Raw genomic sequence first — 12,589 nt, 5'->3', positions numbered from 1 at the left:
TACGATGCCTCGTTAGGCTAAGGTATGTTGTGCTATGCCCAACTAGGCAGTTATGATATGATATGCCATGACTTGCTAGGCGTTATGTTGCGTCACGCTGTGCCTTGCTAGGCTATTGTGATGTGCTATGCCATGCCTCGCTAGGCTGTTATGATACGTTATGCAGGAAATATTTACTGGCAAATGGTTTAACTTCTTAACTTGACATGGTTAAATTTTAGCCAGCAATGAAAATGAAAAGCTTGATTAAATTTCTCTCCTCTCTGTACGAGTGTCCAGCGAAAGATAGTGACCTTTGGATTGATAATCAATGGCTCCTTGGGAAATTGGGATGGCATGATGTTCATGATGATCTGGAGTCTTCTGCAGCCTTGAATCGTATACAGGCACTGAGCCTTCCGTTGGTTTTGGGGGGGTTAATGGTCAGTGGTTGCTAGTAAATGGTAAAGGAACTGCTTTCCGTGCCTGATAACATGTCCTCTGCTCTGTTGGTATTTTACTAATAAGTTTGTCTAGTAAAAGCTCGCTTTAATCCTCTGCTGGCTCTTCAGTTAGCATGAAGAGCCAGGGAGGAGGATTGCCTGGTATGGTCTGTTTGGGGGGATTTTGTCTGGCTGCTTTCCCAGTTAATGGGAGATTGTCCCCCCACGAAGCTGCTGCTGTTCCCTGACTAGCTTTCATGGAGCTCAAGAAAAGGAAGGGGAATTCAGAATAGAGCCATAAAGCCAAATGTAAATTTCATAAGCTTGCAAATAAAAAATGTAAATATTTCAAAGAATTGTCTTTATTTTGACTCAAATGGTCCTGACTGAAATATAGCGTTCAGCGTCAGTTCAGGCAGGCCACATAGTCAAGCTCGGCTATCAGCTGATGTCAGTTTTCTAACGTCGCCCATCAGCTGATCTGATTCCTAAGCACGCTTTTGGTCGCGCTATTGTTTCCTCTGCATTGCTGCAACCCACCTCCTCCCCTAGCTCCTCCTTGGTACTGTGTTTAACTTAATCAGTGTCATTCTGTTGTCACTGATGCAGGCTCTGTTCTAAATGGGGGGGGGGGGGGATTTTGTCTGGCTGCTTTCCCAGTTAATGGGAGATTGTCCCCCCACGAAGCTGCTGCTGTTCCCTTACTAGCTTTCATGGAGCTCATGAAAAGGAAGGGGAATTCAGAACAGAGCCATACCGCCAAATGTAAATTTCATAAGCTTGCAAATAAAAAATGTAAATATTTCAAAGAATTGTCTTTATTTTGACTCACGTGGTCCTGACTGAAATGTAATTAATGATATAGTCAAAGCACTTGATAAGAAACATTGTGTGTCTATGTTCATTGATTTGTCCAAAGCATTTGACACTGGTGACCATAGTATATTAATGCAGAGACTGATCAGAATAGGTATATCTCAGCACTCTTTGGGCTGGTTTATTAACTACCTTGCTGATAGGACTCAAGCTACGCAAGTTGATGGCCTAACGTCAAAATATTTATCAATCTCTAAAGGGGTCCCGCAAGGCTCCATTTTAGGGCCACTTTTATTCACTATTTATATAAACTGTCTAGGCGAAAATGTACAACATGCATCTTTCCATTTTTATGCAGAAGATACAGTCATTTATTCTTGTGCAGCTACCATTAGGAAGGTGTATGAATGCTTGTGTAGCAGAGTGAATGATGTAACCCTTCTTCTAACTCCTACAAACACAATGGGTCTGAACTATGGACCATCTCTTTCAGAAGATTTGATTCGACTACTGAGCCCAGGAGCTTCCAACAACAATGAATCACTCACACACTTAAGTTCAACTGAAAATAGATAAATGTATTGAATTGCCAAGTAACATGACATGAAAAGGAAATTAAGAAAATAAACAAAAATAAACCAAAATAATTGTTCTGTTTCTATATTGTAAACAGTATCAAAATTTCCCTTCTATAAATATATAATTTACTCTGTGAAAGTAAATCACCTGAATCACAGTAATACAGGAAAAAAATAAAATAAATCACTGGTAAGTCAATTCACATTAACACTTCTCAATTTGCATATAACGATTATTTCAAAAGGTTAGACTTGAACCTTAGAATTGAACATATAACCCAAAACAAAAACAATAAATTCACTGTAAGTTCTCACATGCACATTTAAAATGTACATCACATTCATCAAATCAGTAAACCAGTCTTTTACAAAACAGTTAATCAGTCTTTTTCAAAACAGTATTGTATCTCAGTCTTTCCTTCAAGGTGAATTTCCACCACAAGAAAAATGGGAAAAATGTAACTGTGTGTGTTTCACTTGCCTACAGTCCGTTTGGCAATGAAAGGGTTAAATCTCACGCATTTATGACTCGATGAAAACTCCTCGTGGCTCGCCAGTCGCAACTCCATCCATTAAAGGGAGAATTGAAACGATTCCAGGAAATGCTATCGTTACCGTAGCACGTTAGCCTCATGTACAAACCAGCACCCAAACATGCAGTATTCACAGAGCAGGAGCAATGGAGACAAAGGATCATGCAACTTCAAAACAATCACAACAACAACAAGAAAAACAAACAAACAAAAAAAAAACCTGACCTTGAATACACAAGGCCATAAAAGCATCATTAGTTTTCAAAGTCTTTTACATATAAAGCAGATAAGCTTCACATTTCACTCTCAAACCGTAAAGAAAATTAAATAAACTTCTTCACATTGCATATTTAACTTATATACATTTAAACACATTAAATGTAATGAATTTACAAACTTTAACTCACCAAAACCAATGATAAATTCCGTTTTAACTCGTGCGACCGTTACTCTGAAGATGTTTTTATCTCTACTTCTCTCAATACTGAGTAAAAGCTCAGTATTAAAGTAATTTATACCCCACATTTCTCTGGAGTTCTCGAATTACCTCTGCTCTCTATCTGTCGCACGTGCACACTACTTGACTCTCTCTCACATGGGCGAGAGAAACCAGAAAGTAAGCAATGCACTGACCAGCATTCAGACACATCATTGGTCGAACGCGACACTAAACACTCTTCTCATAGGCTGATTCATTGACCATAAAATAACTGTATTTAGGGCTTCAATATGAAAACTTTCCGCATCTTTTTTCCACAGTTACACCGAGACTAATTGATTGCTGGGTCACGTGATCAGTGAATGAATTATATAAAGGCAGGTTTTGGGTTACCTGGCTATGCGACATTGCTGGCACCGCCCTCTCGTGGGACCCCATTCATGGCTTTCCCCAGGGGTGTGTGTGTTTGTGTGTATGTGTGACCGCAACTGCATGGTAACTTGTCTGCCAAACTTATGTGCTCTGTTTACCACTATAGGACAATATTGTCCCGCTGTTGTTAGCGTGGGCTGTCTGCTATTTCAATGCGGGTTGGCATCCAGTTTGTGAACCAAAAAAAATCAATCTAGTGAAGATGATTGCGTTTAGTGAGAGTTATAACTGCTAATCGCTGGTACGTATTATTTTGGTCCCTGTTTGTTGCGATTTATTTATTTTTAATAACATGCCGTTACATGCTCAGCAGGTTGATCTGGTTGTCCAACCACTTTCTGGGGGATTAGAGGGTTACGTCCATTGGTATGACTGCGCTGTTGTTTTGCCTCTGAGAATACCGTTGTGGTTCGCTTTGACTCCAACTCGGTACAACGGGGCTTCACGCCATGTACCGGTATTTTAGTCGGCAGTTATGTGTTTGTTTTATGTCAACTCTATTTTTTTGGTTTTATTTATTTGTTGCTACTTGTCTCAGCACTCCTCTCTTTGTATTTTGTTTGTTTTCTTTTATGTATGTGATTTAATATCACCATTAGTTTGTTCTGGGTCCTTCTAGAACTGAAGTATGCACTATTAAATCTGCATGTATAAAATCTGTATTAGTGAGAGTAAATCTAGTAAATCTGCAAGTACCAACTATCGTTAATCGATACCATCTCATACTGTCAGATATGAGTTTAATTCGTTCCCTGACCTTGCTCATATCTCAAATTGCTCGTATCTCACAACAATTTTCCCCGTTTAAATGAATTGAAATCTCATTAATCCGTTCCAGCTCGCAAAATTCCACTCCAGTTGTTTTGAATAGGAAAATGTACAGTACCTGTATTCATAAATGACAAATGATGTATAAAAACATACAGTAATAAAAGAGAATGTTAAAAAAAATAAACTGGTTTTACTTTACGGAAGATGCGCACGGAGGTTGAGGGATGATTAAACAGGCGGAGGAGGAGGAATTTTGTCTTGTACGAACACTTTTACTTTCGTTTACTTACTCGCCACTGTACACTCTTAATGTTACTTTACACTTAAATGGAACTTAACTAAACCTCACTAAAATTAACGAACTTAAATCAAGCATCGTGTTAGTTCTGGCAGGCCACGTCGTCAAGTGTGCATTAGCTGTTAATCAGCTGTCCACGACGGCACACCAATCCGGTTACGACATCCATATTACCCGACAATTTAAATTCCAATTCATAGAGCCGCTCTAGCGCTTCACTGCTGCGTGATCTAAACTCCCTCCTCCAACCGGACTCCACCATGCCGGAACCCGTGTTCCTTGTACCAGTTTACGTCATAAATCTACATCTCTCTCTCTCTCTCTACCTCTCTCTCTCTCTCTCTCTCTCTCTCTAATTATTTAATTATTTATTTATCCATTCATTTATTACTTTCCAAAAACACGTAAGCAAGCATATCTAATACTACGCATGCTTAGTGGTTCTGTTGTACGGGGGGTGTATTCTGTTTTCTAGTCTCTGCTCTCTGCACTCTGACCATGCAAGCACACGGACGGGCGCGTGGATTTTTGTCCAGAACAGAACCATACCACCAACACTAACTGTATGCATATCATCTAATAAATTCTCTTTTGACAAAGTGGTCCTGACAGAACAGAAATTCTCTTAACTGAACTTAATAGCTACAATTTCTGTTTTCTTTACATTAATTAAGCAAAATTAATAAAAACAGAAATTGTAGCAATTACGTTCAGTTAATAAAAACCTGTCCGGTCGGCATATAGGATGCGCTGTTGTCGCAAACGGATCGAACGCTCAAAACGGAAAATTACGGATCCGCAGATGGTCGGCACCTCACGCAGAGCCTTTGCGACTCTCCATAGGAAATAAATGACTTCCGTTTTATCGGCCGTCGTTTGTCAACAGAGTGTGGCGGGGCGGTGGAGGGCAAGAATTGACACAATACACAACTAAAAATTTAGAGCTGACTACGCCATCCCATTTCTATAAACAGGGAAATTTATACCCAAAATATAGCGCACAGGTTCGTTACCACTGAATGCAGGAGACGTGGATATAAATACAAAATACTTTTATTGCACAATACTAGTTAAAATAAGAAAAACTGTTGACCAAACAGAGACAAGAAATAAAGAAAAAAACAAGAAACTTTCTGGCTGAGGCTTACCAGTAGGGCAGCTACCAGTAGGGCTTACCAGTAGGTCAGCTAAACAAAAGTTAATAAAATCAATCGTCAAAAACACCACCCCAATAATGCTCAAAAGGACTAGATATACATACCCGGAAGTAGAGCGTGAAGCACACGGGTTCAGTTACTCACAGCTTTATCCGTAATCAACGAACTGCAACTATGCAGGTGATCCAGAGCACACACCCAACAGCAACGTCGTACCAATCGAGACCATAACCTGGCTATAAACAAATACACCTTAGATAGTGCACAGACGCTAGCAGCAACGTTAGCCATACAGCTGGACACATACCTCCCGCAAGCTGGACACATACCTCCCGCAAGCTGGACACATACCTCCCGCAAGCTGGACACATACCTCCCGCAAGCTGCACGCGCACACCCACACACAATGGTTTTATGATGCATACCCAGGTGACAAACTACGTCTTAAATACACACGGAGCAGCAGCCAATAGGCTGTCGCACTTGTCATTCAGGTTAAAACTGCTTTTAATAGGGCGGTACCTAGACTGCCCTACTACAAGAGCACACGTGGTTGTTGGAGATCTTCTTTTCGGCTGCGGTGGCTCGGATGCTCGTATCTCAAAAATTTGCTAGTATATCAGGACAAAAATTTGGTCTAATCACAGCTCATATCTCAAAAAAAATACTTGTGTTGGGTGGGTCGTCTTTGAGGGGGAGGAATAATTGCTGTACCTTTTTGAGGGTGGCTTGTTCACTGTGTGCTGTTTGTGTACCTTTCACATGTGTGAGTTGTGTGGCTTGACACTGTACGTAGCTGGGTCATGTGTTATCTCCTCTTGCTCTGGAAAGGCCTCGTCATTTCAAGTATATGTTTTGTGTAGCAGTGTTACACTCTTTCCCCTACCGCTCTGCTACACTACGATCCTACCATTCCATCTGGTGACATACAGGAATAGAACCTAAGGAATCAAGAAAATACAGTAAAAAAGAATATGGGGACATACAGCCATGTCTGACATCACAAGCCCTTACTTTACATATCCAAAGTTTGTGGAGCTCAGATTGTACTTTATAGCCATCAAACAACACAAGTTTTTAGTATGTTTGTCTGTAAACACAAACAGCTTGCCCAAACAAAGCTATCCTTTATTTAAATTAATTCCAAATAAGAAACACTAATCATTCTTTCCTCTATGTAAATAGTTTTGTGGAAATGCAGAACAATACATATATAGAACAGACACAAGAGGGGAGGGCAAATAGATGGGAGAGGATAGAAGAGGACAGAAATATAATTACAAACAGGAATCACAAGGATCACAAATAATAAGGTGAGAAAACAGCTATATATTACTGCAAACATCACAACTAACACCCTGACCATTTACATCCACTTAATCAGAAAAGTACATGAGAAACTTGACAGGTATGTATAGCTGATGTTTATTCATATATACACTTGAACGTACGGTGTAATTTTGTAAATGTCTTTAAATAGCTTTTATGTTACTTGTAAATATGGTTGGTCTCATTTAACAACCTGCCCCTGCTCCCAGGTCAGTGTGTATGTAATGATTGTGTGTTTTGTGTGGGTGTCTGTTTGTGTGTTGAGAGAGAGAGAGAGAGAGAGAGAGAGAGAGAGAGAGAGAGAGAACGAGAACTAGTGATTTTGATCTCAACATGGTAAATAAACAAAATGCTATGGTAAAATATCCACTGGAAACCATCTCTTGTCCAAGCAAAGACAGACTGTTCACATACAGCAAGTTTTTAAAAGACACAATTGCTGTCACTACTTACTCCACTGACAAAAAATTGCAGGATGGGCTAGCTTAGTAGTTAACGTGTTGGAATACCAATCGGAAGGTTGTGAGTTTGAATCCCATGTCCATTATTCTGCAACTGCTGGGCCCTTAACCCTCAATTGCTTAGCTATAAAATGAGGTAAAATGTAAGGGTGTCTGCCAAATGCTTTAAATGAACTGTATTACTGTTATAATTCATTCCTGTACTACTAGATGAACTGCTTTACTATAACATGGCATTTCTTTTAGGTTTTATTTTGCATTCTTTTGGCAGAATATTATATAATGTGTTGGATCCTGGTTTAAATGTTGACTTCCAATGTTAAAGTCATTGTTGTTGAGCCTATTTGGCACTATATTTTAGAATTTGAACATTAACTGAAGCTTGTATAGGATTTTATGCATTGCATATATGACATAGAATAAAAATTGCATGAATTGGTGTAGCTGTTCCTATTAAAGTGGCTGTTGAATGATTAAATGCTTCTTACATCCTTCAAACTACTCATCATGCAAATCTCATTCAGCGTTTAGAGCCTGCAGGTCCAAAGTTGGACACAGACCCCTGTATATATATATATATATATATATATACAACAATATACCAGATGTAAAAGCTGGAGTCTTGATCTGGGAGGGTAACATAAACTAAGGTCCCTTTCCTTAGAAGCGAGAGCAGTGGTTGGAGAAACATGGTTAGGTGTTTGCCAACAACCGTGGGTAATACACCCTGAAACGGAGAATAGGAGGTGAACTTGATCCTGTAACCTTTTTCTACAGTATCTAGGACCCACTTAGACCCACATAGTAGTTTCCATGCTACCAAATTGTCTACAAAAGATGTCAACGTCATGCTGATCTCCCTGATACCCTTCAGGTGCTGATCCAGGAGACAAGAAAAGAGAGTAAGGGCAGACCTTACTGACCTCCAAAATGCCAGAGACGGCAAAGTCGGAGGAAGGGGAAGTCGCTCCTAGGAATCGAAGCCCTCGGGCATCAGGATTTCTTTTTTTGCTTACTTGACAGGCCTGGGTCTGGGCATGCTGATAGGCCTCCATAGACTTTGATGGGTGAGCTCGGGCTGCATCACTCACTCTGAGCAGGAAAGGTCAGAGGTGGGGCTGGTTGTGGCTGGAAGATGGCCCAGGCTGCTCACTGTGACAATGGATAAATTCCCTGAATCCTGTTGACGACAGTACTCACTGCTTCCCCGATCGGGCATCCAGGAGAAAGGATCTATCTCTGTCCTTAATCTCTGTTCAATTAAGCCACAGGTGCCTCTTTGTGACAAAAAATACAGCCATGGAACCTATGGTGTGGGCCGTCTGCTTTGTGGCACGGAGTGCGAGATCTTTGGCTTGGTGGAGCTCTGATATTGCCTTGAGGTTCAATCTCCACCACAGTTAAGCTCTTTTAGCAGGTCAGCCTGGTAGGCCTGCAAGACCACCATGTTGTGCAGGGGCACATTGGCTTGTCCTGCTTCCATGTAGGCCTTCCACACAATGGCTTAGGTGACTCCAATGGCGCAGGCTTCCTCCATGCGGGCAGTGTAGGGGAGAGCCACTAGGCATGGCTGAATACCCCTGGCCCTACAATAGTCGAATAATTAGAAGTGAAGAATAGGGATTCCCCAAGACGTTGATATCTCAGCATGGAGGTCCGGGGACAATGGCAGTCAGGAAGCAGTCGTTTAGCATGGAACGAGATATCATGCTTGTTATGAGCTACAATAACTTCTTCTACAGGCCAATTTAAATTCAACTTAACAACAACGCAGATTACCACCTTGCGGAGCTCCTCAGCATTCATTCTCTATGAGCTTCCGGTGCCACTCAACCTCCATTGAAATCCTAGACACCACTCACGTTGTTGACGTCTCCCTGGAATACCATGACCTGGGGGAGGTGTTCAGCAAGGAACAAGCCACCCAAATGCCACCACATAGATCATGGGATTGTACTATCAATCTATTACCGAACTCCTCCCTTTCTAAAAGCAGAATATTCTTACTGTCTATCTCAGAGACCCAGGCTTTGGAAAGTTACAAAGATGAACCACTGGCGAGAGAGAGTCAAGTGGAAAACCACATTCCACACTACCAGGGGACACGAGTACTTTGTCATACTATGTGGACTTAACAAATTGCCTGCTGTATTTCAAGTCTTTGTTAACAAAATACTCGAGACCTTGAAGTGCCCACTGTATTGATCAGGCAGATACATTAGCCCTATGTCAAGGGGAACAATGTCGATATCATCATAGCTCCTTTACTTTTAACGTGTTTCATCACTCTACAGCACCTTCTTCCAAAATGAGTTTGCATACCTCAAGCGACTCTGTTTGTGGCGTTTGTGCAAAAAAGGCTTCTTTTGCATCACTCTCCCGTACAGCTTTACCTTGTGCAAAGTGTGCTGAATTGTTGAACGATAAACAGTGAAGCCATCTGCAGCACATTGATGTTGGAGGTCTTTGGAGGTGGTCTGTGGGCTGTTTTTGACCATTCTCACCATCCTTCGCTTTTGCCTCTACAACATGGCCTGCCACTTCTGGCCTTAACAAGAACTGTGCCAGTGGTCTTTCATTCCTTCACTATGTTCTTCACAGTGGACACTGACAGATTATAGCTCTGCGATAACTTTTTGTAGCTTTCCCCTAAACCATAACGTTGAACAATCTTTGTTTTCAGGTCATTTGAGAGTTGTTTTGAGGCTTCCATGTTGCCACTCTTCAGAGGAGAGTCAAAGAGAACAACAATGATGACCACCTTAAATACCTTTTCTCATGATAGGATGCACCTGTCTATGAAGTTAAAGGCTTATGGAGCCACTGAACCAATTGTGTGTTCCAATTAATCAGTGCTAAGTAGTTACAGGTATTTTAAACAACAAAATGGCAAGGGTGCCAAAATTTATGCACCTGTCCAATTTCATTTTGATGCATATTGCACATTTTCTGTTAATACAATAAACCTCATTTCACTACTGAAATATTATTTTAGTGTCCTTCAGTTAGTTGATAGATCAAAATGAAATTGCTGATCCAAACACCCAAATATTTATAAATGAAAATCATGGAGATTGTCAGGGGGTTCCTAAACTTTTGCATACGACTTTATAATAAGAATTAAAACTAAGTTCACATTCTCCATTCTTTAAATTCAACTTTTTCTGTTCATCTGTCTTTTGTTTATCCAGAGTCATGGAAAAACCCTGCAGCATTTATTCTGTAAATATGTAACATCTCACACGGATATATTCAAATATGTTCCAAATAAAAGCACATAACAACAGCATCACAACAACAGTAATACTATGATGAGCAGCAGATACTGAGATAACATCTGTATCTAAGGGAATATGTAAAGTGATGGGTGGGATTGAAAGAGGGCAGTGATACTTTAAAATAAGAGGTTTGTTAGGTTTAGGTGCACAAAGTGAGGTGAAGAACACTCGTAACACACACCCTGTGTGGAGTACATGACATACATGAGGTACGGATATCTATTTATTCATGTTTTTATTTGTTTTATTTATGTGTGTGTGTGTGTGTGTGTGTGTGTGTGTGTGTGTGTGTGAGAGAGAGAGAGAGAGAGAGAGAGAGAGAGAGAGAGAGAGAGAGAGAGAGAGAGAGAGAGAGAAGTTGGTGAATTAATAACTTTACTACAGTAATATAACTGATAAAGAACATAGAAAGAGTCAGATTGTTAATTCATAAGCTGTAATGTTGGAAATGTTTTTTTTAACAATTTCTTTACAGATATGGTTCAACTCGTTTCAGTGACTCTGCTCTTCTCAGGTCAGTGTGTACATAATGTACACTGTGTGTGTGTGTGTGTGTGTGTGTGTGTGTGTGTGTGTGTGTGTGTGTGTGTGTGTGTGTGTGTGTTATTTAAAAGAAAAAGACAGACTCTGTGAATGTGGGGCTATAAATGACTTTATTCTGATCTCAATTCTTGTATTTACTCTTTAGTTTCAGTTTGAAACAATTTTGAACATTATTTTTTTCTCTTTGTAATCTGAGGCTATTTTTGTATCAACAAATGAAGCCCTCAATGCTGAAGTATTGTGCAGCTTAAAAGTGGGTGAAAAATCTGCTGATGCACCAGTGGTGAAAGTCCGATACTTCCGTCTTAGCACAAACCCAGACATCAGAGTATATTTATCTGAAGCCATTTTAAAAGCCATGTCCTGCATTTACAACACAGTTTTGTGCATGGTCACTATTTGTCATATTTAAATAAAACTCCAAACAGGAGCATGACATTAGCTGTGAGCTTAACAAACCTTGTTGTGTTCTGTGAGATCCTAATCATGAGGTCTATTCTCAAGGAAGCTTTCTAACATATATTTAACATAATATACTTAATATGCACCTGACCTCATGAATATTTCACATAAATCTACAAAAAGCAGACTGTAATCTTTTTAATAACAGCATCACTTAGGGTGATTCCAAGCTGAATGAAACATAAACAGAGACACAAGTGTTTTATTATGAAGTGTAAAGAGACATTTGATGATCTGATTACAAACAAAATAAAGAATCGCACAAGAAACATTTAGCCAGTTTTCATGGATTAAATGATCATGTTGATGTTGAACAACTTGAATTCATTTCTAGCTGCTTAGCTAATGTTATATTATAATACATTTTGTCATGCTTTAGTTTCTGTTTCTGATTCCACAAAATAGAAAAATTACATGGTGAAAAAAAAACAGGTTTAAAAAGCCACTTGTGTTTATTAAGTGTAAAATGTTTCGTGGTGGAACTTTCACCTGGCATATGTTACCTTGCACATTTAAGAACCTTAAAACCATGAGACTATAATAATGTGAAGGGTTGGTCTGTTATTCCAGGAAATAAAAATAAAATTAAACTGATTTTTGAAAGTAAGAGGTAACCTTTTAAAATCGTATCATAACATCATGCAATAACACGTCACTTTCTTATGTTTTTCACAGTAGTATGTGGTATAGGAACATATACTCATCACTATCACTTTGTGAAGGAGAATAAAACCTGGAGTGAAGCTCAGACTTACTGCAGAGTGAATTACACTGATCTGGCAACCATCAGCAACAAGGGAGAGATGAAGAAGCTGAATCACACACTGATGAAGGAAAATACAAAGAAAGCTTGGATTGGTCTACAGAGAGCAGGACCTGGGAGATGGCTGTGGTCTCTGGAAGACCAAACTTTCTACAGAGACGGAGTCACTTACACACACTGGGACAGTGGACAGCCAAATAATCTTGGGGGAATTCAGTACTGTGTGGCATGTTATAGATCTGATACAACATGGAATGATAACCGATGTGAAACATTGTATCCTTTTGTATGGTATGAAGGTAAGAGA

The 12,589-nt window shown here is 39.8% G+C and overlaps 1 long non-coding RNA gene across 1 annotated transcript; it reads left to right on the top strand.

Annotated features, from left to right (window-relative positions):
* The first annotated feature begins 3,160 nt into the window (after positions 1–3,160).
* LOC125139417 lies at positions 3,161–3,876 on the top strand. The gene is made up of 2 exons (XR_007138471.1): positions 3,161–3,461; positions 3,531–3,876. It is a non-coding gene; the product is annotated as an uncharacterized LOC125139417 (long non-coding RNA).
* Positions 3,877–12,589: the final 8,713 nt, after the last annotated feature.

Source organism: Tachysurus fulvidraco, chromosome 18 (genome assembly GCF_022655615.1).
Source record: "Tachysurus fulvidraco isolate hzauxx_2018 chromosome 18, HZAU_PFXX_2.0, whole genome shotgun sequence".
Lineage (NCBI taxonomy): Eukaryota > Metazoa > Chordata > Actinopteri > Siluriformes > Bagridae > Tachysurus > Tachysurus fulvidraco.
The sequence above is the reverse complement of the archived record's forward strand: the minus strand, read 5'-3'. Positions and strand labels throughout refer to the sequence as shown.